The sequence below is a fragment of the Schistocerca piceifrons genome, chromosome 2 (assembly GCF_021461385.2).
Source record: "Schistocerca piceifrons isolate TAMUIC-IGC-003096 chromosome 2, iqSchPice1.1, whole genome shotgun sequence".
Classification (NCBI taxonomy): domain Eukaryota; kingdom Metazoa; phylum Arthropoda; class Insecta; order Orthoptera; family Acrididae; genus Schistocerca; species Schistocerca piceifrons.
Genome location: NC_060139.1, coordinates 202,742,017 through 202,756,232, shown reverse-complemented (window position 1 = coordinate 202,756,232; position 14,216 = coordinate 202,742,017). Strand labels below are relative to the sequence as shown.

General features: G+C 41.7%; 1 non-coding gene across 1 annotated transcript; it reads right to left on the bottom strand.

Annotated features, from left to right (window-relative positions):
- Positions 1 to 11,427: 11,427 nt before the first annotated feature.
- Positions 11,428 to 11,502, bottom strand: Trnat-ugu. Its single transcript has one exon. It is a non-coding gene; the product is annotated as a tRNA-Thr (tRNA).
- Between the last annotated feature and the right edge of the window lie 2,714 nt (positions 11,503 to 14,216).

Sequence of the window (14,216 nt, the reverse complement as noted above, 5' to 3'; positions counted from 1 at the left end):
GTTTCAGATAGTAATAGCGAATACCCTGTTCAAGAATCACAAGAGGAGGAGGTATACTTGGAAAACGCCAGGAGATACGGGAAGATTTCAATTAGATCACATCATGGTCAGACAGAGATTCCGAAACCAGATACTGGATTGTAAGGCGTACCCAGGAGCAGATATAGACTCAGATCACAATGTAGTAGTGATGAAGAGTAGGCTGAAGTTCAAGACATTAGTCAGGAAGAATCAATACGCAAAGAAGTGGGATACGGAAGTACTAATGAATGACGAGATACGTTTGAAGTTCTCTAACGCTACAGATACAGCAATATGGAATAGCGCAGTAGGCAGTACAGTTGAAGAGGAATGGACATCTCTAAAAATGGCCATCACAGAAGTTGGGAAGGAAAACATAGGTACAAAGAAGGTAGCTGCGAAGAAACCATGGGTAACAGAGGAAATACTTCAGTTGATTGATGAAAGGAGGAAGTACAAACATGTTCCGGGAAAATCAGGAATACAGAAATACAAGTCGCTGAGGAATGAAATAAATAGGAAGTGCAGGGAAGCTAAGACGAAATGGCTGCAGGAAGATTGTGAAGACATCGAAAAAGATATGATTGTCGGAAGGACAGACTTAGCATACAGGAAAGTCAAAACAACCTTTGGTGACATTAAAAGCAACGGTGGTAACATTAAGAGTGCAACGGGAATTCCACTGTTAAATGCAGAGGAGAGAGCAGATAGGTGGAAAGAATACATTGAAAGCCTCTATGAGGGTGAAGATTTGTCTGATGTGACAGAAGAAGAAACAGGAGTCGATTTAGAAGAGATAGGGGATCCAGTTTTAGAATCGGAATTTAAAAGAGCTTGGAAGGACTTAACGGTCAAATAAGGCAGAAGGGATAGATAACATTCCATCAGAATTTCTAAAATCATTGGGGGAAGTGGCAACAAAACGACTATTCACGTTGGTGTGTAGAATATATGAGTCTGGCGATATACCATCTGACTTTCGGAAAAGCATCATCCACACAATTCCGAAGACGGCAAGAGCTGACAAGTGCGAGAATTATCGTACAATCAGCTTAACAGCTCATGCAGCGAAGCTGCTTACAAGAATAATATACAGAAGAATGGAAAAGAAAATTGAGACTGCGCTAGGTGACGTTTAGTTTGTCTTTAGGAAAAGTAAAGGGACGAGAGAGGCAATTCTGACGTTACGGCTAATAATGGAAGCAAGGCTAAAGAAAAATCAAGACACTTTCATAGGATTTGTCGACCTGGAAAAGGCGTTCGACAATATAAAATGGTGCAAGCTGTTCGAGATTCTGAAAAAAGTAGGGGTAAGCTATAGGGAGAGACGGGTCATATTCAATATGTACAACAACCAAGAGGGAATAATAAGAGTGGACGATCAAGAACGAAGTGCTCGTATTAAGAAGGGTGCAAGACAAGGCTGTAGCCTTTCGCCCCTACTCTTCAATCTGTACATCGAGGAAGCAATGATGGAAATAAAAGAAAGGTTCAGGAGTGGAATTAAAATACAAGGTGAAAGGATATCAATGATACGATTCGCTGATGACATTGCTATCGTGAGTGAAAGTGAAGAAGAATTAAATGATCTGCTGAGCGGAATGAACAGTCTAATGAGTACACAGTATGGTTCGAGAGTAAATCGGAGAAAGACGAAGGTTATGAGAAGTAGTAGAAATGAGAACAGTGATAAACTTAACATCAGGATTGATGGTCACGAAGTTAATGAAGTTAAGGAATTCTGCTACCTAGGCAGTAAAACAACCAGTGACGGACGGAGCAAGGAGGACATCAAAAGCAGACTCGCTATGGCAAAAAAGGCATTTCTTGCCAAGAGAAGTGTACTAATATCAAATACCGGCCTTAATTTGAGGAAGAAATTTCTGAGGATGTACGTCTGGAGTACAGCATTGTATGGTAGTGAAACATGGACTGTGGGAAAACCGGAACAGAAGAGAATCGAAGCATTTGAGATGTGGCGCTATAGACGAATGTTGAAAATTAGGTGGACTGATAAGGTAAGGAATGAGGAGGTTCTACGCAGAATCGGAGAGGAAAGGAATATGTGGAAAACACTGATAAGGAGAAGGGACATGATGATAGGACATCTGCTAAGACATGTGGGAATGACTTCCATGGTACTAGAGGGAGCTGTAGAGGGCAAAAACTGTAGAGGAAGGCAGAGATTGGAATACGTCAAGCAAATAATTGAGGACGTAGGTTGCAAGTGCTACTCTGAGATGAAGAGGTTAGCACAGGAAAGGAATTCGTGGCGGGCCGCATCAAATGGTTCAAATGGCTCTGAGCACTATGGGACTTAACATCTTAGGTCATCAGTCCCCTAGAACTTAGAACTACTTAAACCTAACTAACCTAAGGACATCACACACATCCATGCCCGAGGCAGGATTCGAACCTGCGAGGCGGGCCGCATCAAACCAGTCAGTAGACTGATGACAAAAAAAAAAAAAAAAACCTCAGAAAAATTCTACCAGACGGCTTCCTCTTTGACTCTTGACTCCCTTCTCCCAGTCAATATTCTCCCAACATTTTTCGTTCCCTTTCTTTTCCTGCTATCGAATTCCTGTCATTAGTCACAATTAAATTTTCCCCTTTCTGCAATAACTGAATAATCTCTTTTACTTCGTCACAAATTCTTTTAACTTCATTATCATCTGCGGAAGTAGGTGATTGATAGATTGTGCCGGGTGTGGGCTTCGTGTCTCTCTCTTCGCAACGACAAAGCTCTCTGCTGATCACAGTAACTAAAGCACATCCCTATTTTCTTATTCACTATTACATCTGACGGTTGACAATGTTTGCTCACCTGAGCAGAAGTCCTGTTCTTCCTGCCATCACAATGCACTAATTCAAACGAGATCTAGCGTTAACCTACTCATTTCCCTTTTTAAATTCTATGACCTACCTACCCAATTAGTTACGTTCAACGCTCCGAATGCCATGTAGGACCACTTTACCTTCAAATTATTTCACCCAACAAGATGTCACCATCATGTGACCATACAATAGACCAGCTTTGTCTCGGGAGAAATAACAACTGTAGTAGCCCCTTACTTTCATCCATTTGCAGTGTTAGTACAGCAAAGCCATGTTAACTAACATTGCAAGGCCAGAACAATCAATCATTTGGACTGTTGTCCCTGCAAATACTGAAAAGGCTGCTGCTTCTCTTCAGAAACCAACTGGCCTTTCCACAGTTTCCCTTACGCTGTGGCCGCACTTACCGTACCTGTTTCTTAGAGGTACTTAAGATACACCACCTCTGCAAAGTTTTGGTTCTTGGGGGGTCGAAGTCTGTACAGAATACAAATGACCTTCTACAGCAGTGTCTATGTATTATTCAAGCTCGTTCATGTACAGCATAGAGATGAGGTGGATAGGAAAGATAAAAATAAGGTAATCCTATGCAAGAGTTAGTTACTTCCATGCACCGTGGGTCATAATTGCCATCTCGCTCTAAGATACGGAACAAGTCAGTTTTCGATGTGGAAGAAGGTTAGCTTTACTTCAATAAATATAATTGAAAATTGGATCTTTAATCATATATAGTTCATACTTAGGCCTGGTTATAGCATAAACATTAATAATTCAATCATTTATCAAGAAATAAGAATATCTTTTAAAAATTATATAATAATCAAACATTCTGGTTTTCAGGCTAATTTGCAGTTTGATTTGAAAAAGATTACTGCTCTTTCTACTTTCAGACAACTTGGTTTAATAATAAGAATTTTGGCAACAGGTGTCAAATTATGAGTCTATAAAATCTAAAAACTCATATCTTGAGTATCATTCTCGTCCAATTGTCTTGATTGTAATTACTGCGTGTACTGAGTCATCAAGTAGCTCATGCTATCAGTGGGAATTATAGGAAGAAGCTGACCAATTAACATAATTTCTAAGGCTTTTTTTTCTTTTTCCCCGTACAGTAATTTGCACTTAAATGCTCTGATGGAAGAAAATCGCAACACCAACAAATAATTAATGAACAGTAATGAAACTTCTGGAATACATTTATCTAGGTAAAATATTTAAGTGACTACTTTTGCAAGATCACAGGCTAATGTTTAAGCGCGAGGTACACCATAAAAAAATGTGAAATACTGGTGAATTAATGAATGGTGTGACCACCAAAATATTGAATGTGAGCATGGTTTTTTACAGGTGCTGGTTATCAGTTTGTGGAATGTAGTTCCATGCCTGTTGCACTTGATTGGTCAATATAGGGACGGTTAATGCTATTTATGGATGACGCTGGAGCTGTCGTCAGATGATGGCCCAAATGCGGTCAATTGGAGACAGATCGGGTGATCTAACAGGCCTAGGCAACATGTCAACACCCTGCAGAACATGTTGGGTTACAGCAGCGGTGTGTGGGCGAGCGTTAACTTGTTGGAAAACACCCTCTGGAATGCTGTTCATGAATGGCAGCACAACATATCGAATCACCAGATTGACGTACAAATTTACAGCCAGGTTGTGTATGATAATCTCGAGAGTGCTGCTGGTGTCATAACAAAACGTATCCTAGACCATAACTCCAGGTATAAGTCCAGTTTATCTAGCAAGCAGACATTTTTGGTGTAGATCATTAATTGGCCTCCCCCTAATCAACACACGCCATCACTGGTACCGAGGCAGAACCAGCGTTCATCAGGAAACACAAAAGATTAGCACTCTGCCCTCTAATGAGCTCTCCACTGGCACAACTGAGGTCGCGAATGGTGGTGGTTGGCGGTCAGTTTAATGCCCGCTACAGGGTAGCTGTGTCGGAGCTCTCTTTTAAGTAACCAATTTGTAACAATTCGCTGCGTCACTGTGGTGTCAACTGTTGCTTACGTTGCTGCTGCAAAAGCAGTACGATGCGACACAGTCATACGCCGAACACGATGGTCTTCCCTCTCGGCAGTGACACATCTCTGTCTGGAGACGTCTTCTTGCCACCGTACGTTCTCGTGACCACCGCTGCCATTAATCATGTACAGTGGTTACGTTCTTGTCAAGTCTCTCTGCAGTATGGCAGAAGGAACATCTTACTTCTCGTAGCCCTATTACACGACCTCATTCAAACTCAGAGAGGTCATGATAATGGAGACTTTGTCGCCTTAAAGGTATTCTGGACTAACATCAACTCACCACGTTCAATCTCGAACGTAACGAACGCTCATGACTGTTACAGTGTGTATGTAAAGCAAACCTTATTTGCATCATCACAGTGGCACTACTAGCACCACTGGAGCGAAATTTGAATAGACACCATCCTTCAGATGTACAACAACACACCTATTAACTTTAGTTTATGTCTCACAAACCCATCTTGGTGCTATGTTTTGTTTTTCCTTCTTGGTGCTGTGATTTTTTTCCATCGGTGAATGTTCCATCTCTCTCTCTCTCTCTCTCTTAAACACACGCAGAAAATCATACGATAACACATTTAGAAATTCTGCTATGGAGCAAAAGGAGATGCTAAGCAAATAGGATTTCAATTTGTACTTAAGGTTCATTTTGCCATCCACTAAATTATTAATGCCATCTGGTTGTTGTTGTGGTCTTCAGTCCAGAGACGGGTTTCATGCAGCTCTCCATCCTACTCTATCCTGTGCAAGCTTCTTCATTTCCAAGTATCTATTACAACCTACATCCTACTGAATCTGCTTAGTGTATTAATCTCTTGGTCGTCCTCTACGATATTTACCCTCCACGTTGCCCTCCAATACTAAATAGGTGATCCCTTGATGCCTTAGAACATGTCCTTCCAACCGATCCCTTCTTCTAGTTAAGTTGTGCCACAAATTTCTCTTCTCAGCAATTTTATTCAATTCCTCCTCATTAGTTATGTGATTTACCCATCTAATCTTCAGCATTTTTCTGTAGCACCACATTTAGAAAGCTTCTGTTCTCTTCTTGTCTGAACTATTTATCGTCTACGTTTCATTTCCATACATGGCTGCACTCCATACAAATACTTTCAGAAACGACTTCCTGACACTTAAATCTATATTCGATGCTAACAAATTTCTCTTCTTCAAACGCTTTCTTAGCCATTGCTAGTCTACATTTTATATCCTCTCTACTTCGACCATCATCAGTTATTTTGTTCCCCAAATATCAAAACTCATTTACTACTTTAAATGTCTCATTTCCTGATCTAATTCCCTGAGCATCATCCGATTTAATTCGACTATATTCCATTATCTTCGTTTTGCTTTTGTTGATGTTCATCTTATATCCTCCTTTCAAGACACTGTCCATTCCGTTCAACTGCTCTTCCAGGTCGTTTGCTGTCTGATAGAATTACAATGTCATCGGCAAACCTCAAAGTATTTATTTCTTCTCCATGGATTTCAATTCCTACTCCGAATTTTTCTTTTGTTTTCTTTACTGCTTGCTCAATATACCGATTGAATAACATCGGGGATAGGCTACAACCCTGTCTCACTCCATTCCCGACCACTGTTTCCCTTTCATGCCCCTCGACTCTTGTAACTGCCACCTGGTTTCTGTCATCGGGTAGGAGGTCAAAAAATTGTGTGCTGAGTATCTCACTCCTTACTGTGACACACTAAGACTGAGTGATGGTTGGCGTAAATGACTTCTCTTTCTAGTATTATATTCAGGATTGCTAGTGTTGTCTTCAAACCCGACTGATCGTTGATAACAAACTTCATAAGCAGTAAATGTACGTGGACGCTTCTACCAGAATGCCCAAATGTTGAAACATCTGTTTACAAGGTGTTCTAGAGTGGCCATCACATATTAGTCCTATTACAATCGTCTGTGCAACAAACACTTAACAATATACAACAGAATCTGATACCATGAGTGCCGCGCGGTTTTAGCCGAACGGTCTAGGGCGATGCAGTCATGGACTGTGCGGCTGGTCCCGGCGGAGGTTCGAGTCCTCCCTCGGGCATGGGTGTGTGTTTGTCCTTAGGATAATATAGGTTAAGTAGTGTGTAACCTTAGGGACTGATGACCTTAGCAGTTAAGTCCCATAAGTTTCACACACATCTGAACATTCTTTTTTTGATACCATAAGATACTAGTGGATGAAAGTAGAAGGACTTTTCGGAATTTTCATCTCCAAAATTTGATAATATCCGTGACGCAAAAGATGCAGAGTCACTTTCTTACCAACAAGAACATCTAAGAACTTAAAATTTTCTATTTAATTCATTGATTTGTTCTCACACTTTATTTATGACGGTGTAGTGAGGCAACGATGAATTGCGTGTATTATTGTATTTTATCTAACTTCAATTATGGAGAGAAGAGCGTGCCACCATTTTATCCAATGTGCTCCTAAGTATTCTTTGGTAATTGCATATTCACACCAATTGGTCACACTCTTGGGGAAAGGTCCAGATGAACACATTAACCACGATAATTTTGATTTATTTGGCTAGATGCAACTATCAACACCTACACAGTTCTGTTTCATAAGTATACTGAAGTGACAAAAGTCATGCGATAACGATATGCACATGTATAGTTGGCAGTAGTATCGTGTACACGAGGTATAAAAGGGCAGTGCTTTGGTAGAGCTGTGTATTGTACACAAGTGAAAGGGGTTCGACGTTATTCTCGCCGAATGATTAGTATTTACAGACTTTGAACGCAGGCTGGTAGTTAGAGCTTGACAAATGGGACATTACATTACGGAAATCGTTAGAGTATTCAATATTACGATAGCCACATTGTCGAATGTCCCGAGAATACCAGATTTCAATGATTACCTCTCACCACAGACAACACAGTGGCCGACAGCCTCCACTTAATGACCAAGAGCAGCAGCGTTTGCGTAGAATTGTCAGTGATAACAGACAAGCAACACTACGAGAAATAACCGCAGGAATCAATGTGGGACGTATGGCGAGCGTATCCGTTAGGACAGTGCTGCGAAATTTGAAGTTAATTAGCTATTTCAGCAAACTACAGAGGCGAGTGACTTTGATAACAGCATGACAACGCCGACATTGCCTCTCCTCGTCTCGTAGCCTTATCAGTTGGACCCTAGACGACTAGCAAGCCGTGGTCTAGCCATTTGAGTCCCGATTTCAGTTGGTAAGAGCTGATGGTAGGGTTCGTGTGTGGCGCAGACCCTCCAAGACTCCACGAAGACATGGACCGGTCAACATGGCACTGTGCAATCTGGTGGTGATTCCAAGTGGTGTAGGCTGTGATTCAATGGAATCGATCATTGACTGGAAATGGTTATGTTCGGTTACTTGAAGAGCATTTGCAGCCATTTATGGATTTCATGTTCCAAAACAACGATGGAATTTTTATGGATGATGAAGCACCTTGCCGGCCGGTGTGGCCGTGCGGTTAAAGGCGCTTCAGTCTGGAACCGCGTGACCGCTACGGTCGCAGGTTCGAATCCTGCCTCGGGCATGGATGTGTGTGATGTCCTTAGGTTAGTTAGGTTTAATTAGTTCTAGGCGACTGATGACCTCAGAAGTTAAGTCGCATTGTGCTCAGAGCCATTTGAAGCACCTTGTCACCAGGTCACATCTTTTCGCGATTTGTTTGAACAACTTTCTGGACAAGTTGGGCGAATGATTTGGCCACCCAGATCGCTCGACACGAGTCTCATCGAACATTTATGGGATATAATCGAGAGGTCAGTTCGTGCGCAAACCCTCCATCGGCAAAACTTCCGCAATTATTGACGGCTACTATAGAGGAAGCATGTGTACGTCGTGATACTGCACTACACCGTGCTGATCGAGGTCCGACGTGATAGTGGTAAAGATCCCATGACTTTTGTCACCTCAGTTTAAAGTGAAACTGACGGACATAACTTGAAATGAAGTGAGTAATGTTAAATGTGGCACACATATATCTGTGCAAGAAAACGATTAGTATTTGGCATTGTGTAGAAAAAATCTCTATATCAACACGAGGACCGCCATAAACAGGGTAAATGTCGACGAAATTTTGCGGGCAGACGCTAAGCACAATGGCTTTATTTGATTCTTCAGTCGTTCTACCTTTTTTCGCTAAATTCTAGGGCAGTGACACAAATGAATCCTTTGCAGTCTTTGTCATTGCCACACTGGAGTCTTAAATCTCATCTAGAAGTCAAAGAGTCACCGCCAGAACACAGCTATCTCCGTGAGACTGCCGAGACTCGTTCAGAACTGAAACTGACGATAAAGAGTCGAAATTGAAGTCAGTTACCCTATGGCATGTTGGAATGACACAGTTGGGAGATCGTTTTGTGAAATGATTTACAAACTAGACTTGAAACAAAGATTGTTTCTGGAATACAAATGGAGGAAAAAGTATTATTGTATAATATTGGACCTTTTAAGATGAATTTGAAAGCAACAGGTGCTATATTCCATGTATTGATTTTATTATTTAATCAATGTAGTTGGTAAAATTTGCTATAATGACTTTAATTTAGCAGAAAAATGAAAAAACCACTCATCAATATCAGTATCACATTTTAGCTTTCTGGGTGTACAATTTTTTTAGGATATGTATATATAATTGTGCCAGTTGTGTTAATTCGGCTGTGCAATGTTTCTGATTTACATCGAGAACCAGTTCAAAAAACAGATCAGCATATAGCAGAGAAAATGGTGTGCAAGAATGAGATAAAATTAGTTAGGCTTGTTGTCGCAAAAATGTACATTGGACTTATCTTCTTTACTTATCTGTTTAATGTAAATAACTTCAAGGATGTGTTGGTTCAAAAATGGTTCAAATGGCTCTGAGCACTATGGGACTCAACTGCTGAGGTCATAAGTCCCCTATAACTTAGAACTACTTAAACCTAACTAACCTAAGGACAACACACACATCCATGCCCGAGGCAGTATTCGAACCTGTGACCGTAGCGGTCGCGCGGTTCCAGACTGTAGCGCCAGAACCGCTCGGCCACCAGCGGCCGGCAGGATGTGTTGGTAATGGTTAAGCTTTGTATCAGTATTTGTACAACGAAGCACCTCATTTTGACGAAAGACGTTTCGTAGCCGTTGGAGATGAACGAATCTATAATTTTCTTATCACAGCTCACACATTTGCCATGGTTCGAATTTCAGTTCGGAGGACAGTTGTAACTATGAAAACATTTCGAGGAATGAAAATTTCGTCGCTAGACAGCTGTATGACGCACAATTCTTAAATCATACATCATAAATTAAAAGATTTAAACACCTTTCTGTTACCTTAGATTACAATGTCGTCGTTGTAGCTCCCAGTACGTGCATTTGGCAGGAATTAAAACAACATGCAAGCGTCTGAAAAACAATAGGTACATCAGTGCCACTGATAATTAATTTGATGTTTGATATCGGACGGTAACTCACTGATAATTAATTTGACGTTTGGTAATGGAGGGTGACTCACGCAGATCGGCGAAGAACGTATGAAACAGCGGGAACTGAAAATGCAGAATTGATTATTACACCAACGAGGCAAATACGTAACAGTAGCATGACTTTGTGTTTGTGAACAGATCATGTTGCGATGAAAGAAAACTGGTGGACAGTGTCACAAGTTAGACTATATCAGGTGTCCGAGCTGTATTCTTAAAAGTTGTTAGTGATATCTTTCACCACTTTACGACGGCTCATCAGGCGTCATCTAACTTCGTCGTAGGTAGTGGTCACAATGTTTCCTGTCATCAGTGTATGTACTGCAATGACGTCCCAATAAGTGCACTGCATAGTAAATGTTTGCTCACTCCGTTTTCCGACATTCGCCTGAATTGGCGGAAGTCTTTCGTTTAGTGCCACAATATGATCGATGACTTATTTACAGACTTTATATCTTTAGTTGACGAGTACAAATAAAGTTTAGTAGGCGTTTCAGGTTTTGTCGATCTTTGCTAAGAAAAACTGTGGCGGTGAGGTAGTAGCCTCAAAGCACGAAAATGCGGTTCCTCTTTCCTTGTGCGCTGTTGCGGATGCGAGCGGACGAAGGCTAATCGCTTGAACGAATATGAGAAACAGCATCTTTGCACTTCACATTAAATGGCACCGTAAGATTTTGGTACTCTGCATGCAAAACTATCGGCCGCGGTGGCCGTAGCGGTTATGGCGCTGCAGTCCAGAACCGCGGGACTGCTACAGTCGCAGGTTCGAATCCTGCCTCGGGCATGGATGTGTGTGATGTCCTTAGGTTACTTAGGTTTAAGTAGTTCTAAGTTCTAGGGGACTTATGACCTAAGATGTTGAGTCCCATAGTGCTCAGAGCCATTTGAACCATGCAAAACTGATAATGGATATTATATATGACGGTAGAATCTGTTCCCGAAAGAACAGTTACCGTGGATGACCATGCAGCTTTGGTAGAAATGAAATGATAATTAAAGAGACACCCTAGCTGCAAGCAGGGGTAGATACACTTCATTGAGGATATGTTGAAAATGTGTGTCTCGACCGGGACTCGAACCCGGGATCTCCTGCTTACATGGCAGACGCTCTATCCATCTGAGCCATCGCGGGCGCAGAGGATAGTGCGTCTGCAGGGACTTATCCTTTTCACGCTCCCCAACGAAGTGTATCAACGCCTGCTTGCAGCTAGGGTGTCTATTTAATTATCATTTCATTTATAGCAAAGCTGCATGGTCATCCACGGTAACTGTTCTTTCGGGAACAGATACTACAGTCATATATAGTTAAAATATGGGTTCCCGGCCTTTGACCTTCTTGTGCGAACGCACACGCTATGCCCGAACTCGTACGGGACTTGTTAGATTAATCTGCCACGAGTAATGAGTATGATGGGCAAACATCTATTAGGCGCACTACGAATGTAGTGTTGTGGACATGTTCGGAATGTGGAGCTCACGGGGAGCGTGCAAGGGATAAGTCCCTGCAGACGCACTATCCTGCGTGCCCGCGGTCGCTCAGATGGATAGAGCGACTGCCATGTAAGCAGGAGATCCCGGGTTCGAGTCCCGGTCGGGGCACACATTTTCAACATGTTCCCAATGAAGTGTATCAACGCCTGCTTGCAGCTAGGGTGTCTATTTAATTATCATTTCATTGATAATAGATATCTATGGATAAGATAGGTTAATACGCAGGCTTAGTGAAATTTAAACAGGGCTTCACGCTGTCAATACCGCTTCATTAGCTGGAAGCCGATTATTCATATTCAAGTTCGAGCTACCAATTTAGTGTCTGAAAACAAAATGCTTGTGTGATTCTCCCAAATATTGTTAAAAGCGTCAGGAAGGCTGTTACCGACCACGAAGCTTAGTTGCACTGTGTTATATCTCTCTTATGGCAACTATGTTTGCTACAGCATTTTAAGATATACAAAAGCAGCGGATTGATATAAATGAAAACCGTGCTGAACTCAAACAAGTGCAGTCATTTCTGAGCAAAGAGCTTCCCAAAAACGATCAACAAACTGGTTTCGCATTCCAGAAGTTTTATTTCAATTAACCACATTTTCACAGTCTTTAAACTTTATGTTTATTAACCTGCGGCATATTCTGTAAAATACTCTGATTTTTTTTATTAATACAGCAATGTAACAGCACAGAAGTGCTGTAACGAATATATGTGAAAATGCTGCGCGATGGGTTGGGCTGTTTGGGGAGGAGACCAGACAGCGAGGTCATCGGTCTCATCGGATTAGGGAAAGATGGGAAAGGAAGTCAGCCGCCCCCTTTCAAAGGAAACATTCCGGCATTTTCCCGGAGCGATTTAGGGAAATCACAGAAAACCTAAAGCAAGATGGCCGGACGCCGGATTGAACAGTCGTCCTCCCGAATGCGAGTCCAGTGTGCTAACCACTGCACCACCTCGCTCGGCGCTGCGCGAAGAATCCGGACCCTGGGGTGAAACGTTTTTGGTTTATCCCTGATCAGCGGCCATTTGTATAACCATTCGAACATCTGTCTTAATGTAGATAGACTACATTACAATAAGAAAAGTTTTAACCACTGATCAGAGCTCGAATCCCGGCAAATTTCACAAATCTATTAATTCCTTTCTTTCACAGGAAGTTTATTTCTTGTTTCACATACTACAAGGGGTGTTCGGCAATTAATGCAACACAGTTTTTTCTGAAATCAGGCTGTTTTTATTCAGAATTCCAGTTCGCTATATTATTCCCTACTCGCTTCGCTACAAAACCCTATTTTTCAAATAATTCCCTTTCAATTCGATGGTCTTACGACACTGTACTGGAAGGGCCTGTATGCAGGCATGGTACCATTCTATCGGTCAATGTCGGAACCAACGATTTGCCGCATCAATAACCTCCCCATTGTTTATGTACTGCCCCAAACTGGAGAACGAGTGTGTCATCACTACCAGCAGAGACGTCCAATTTTGCAGCGAGACACATCTGTGGGCGGCTCACCTGCGCGATCTTGTTGCGACAATGACAGACGCCTCTCGAAACTAGTCACTATAATTTAGTTCACTGCCAGATCTTTGTAGACATTGCGGTTCTCCGCCAAAAGCAACTCAATGACAGCTCTCTTCCTGGAACGCACCTCCGGTCCAACACCATTTTGAAGGCTGCATATAGCGCAACCACCTATTGGAACTACATGAAACTATAGAATCCAAAGCGTGAATATTCCAGATGTCCCACAACAAATTCTGCATTTTTTTCAACGGAAATTGGTTGAGAAAAAAATATGTTGAATTACTTATTGAGTGACCATCGTATTTAAATCTTCTGCTTCTTGTATAAATGAGAAAGTAGGGCAAGGGTTTAATATAGTAACTTGTCTGCAAGACAATATCTGAAGACAATACAGAAGAAACTTCTGTAGAAAAACCTAGTGGAGCCGAAAAAAATTCGACTTCTGTACATTAAGTCGAGTTTGTGAAAGACTTACCCAAGGATTTCGTAAACAGAAGTCTCGCAAGTTTCAGTTCGATCTATTCGTCGTTGAGATTAGGAGCTTCGTAGACATCACCACCCACGTCGATCCAAAGTTTCTTGACTTAAGGGACGCATTTTAGAAAATTCTACACTGTTCTTTAGTCAACTAAATACGAGTTTTCTGAGTATGGCGTCTGATTTATGAATGCATTCACGATTTCATTTCAGTCAGAGGTGAACACGTCTTACAGAATACGTATGCGGATAGGTACTTTCAGGAGAACCCGAAAGATGTGCGATAATGGCGTTACTGTTTACAATATACATAAGGGAGTAACGAAGGAAGATCCATGTGGGTGTTCGCAGAT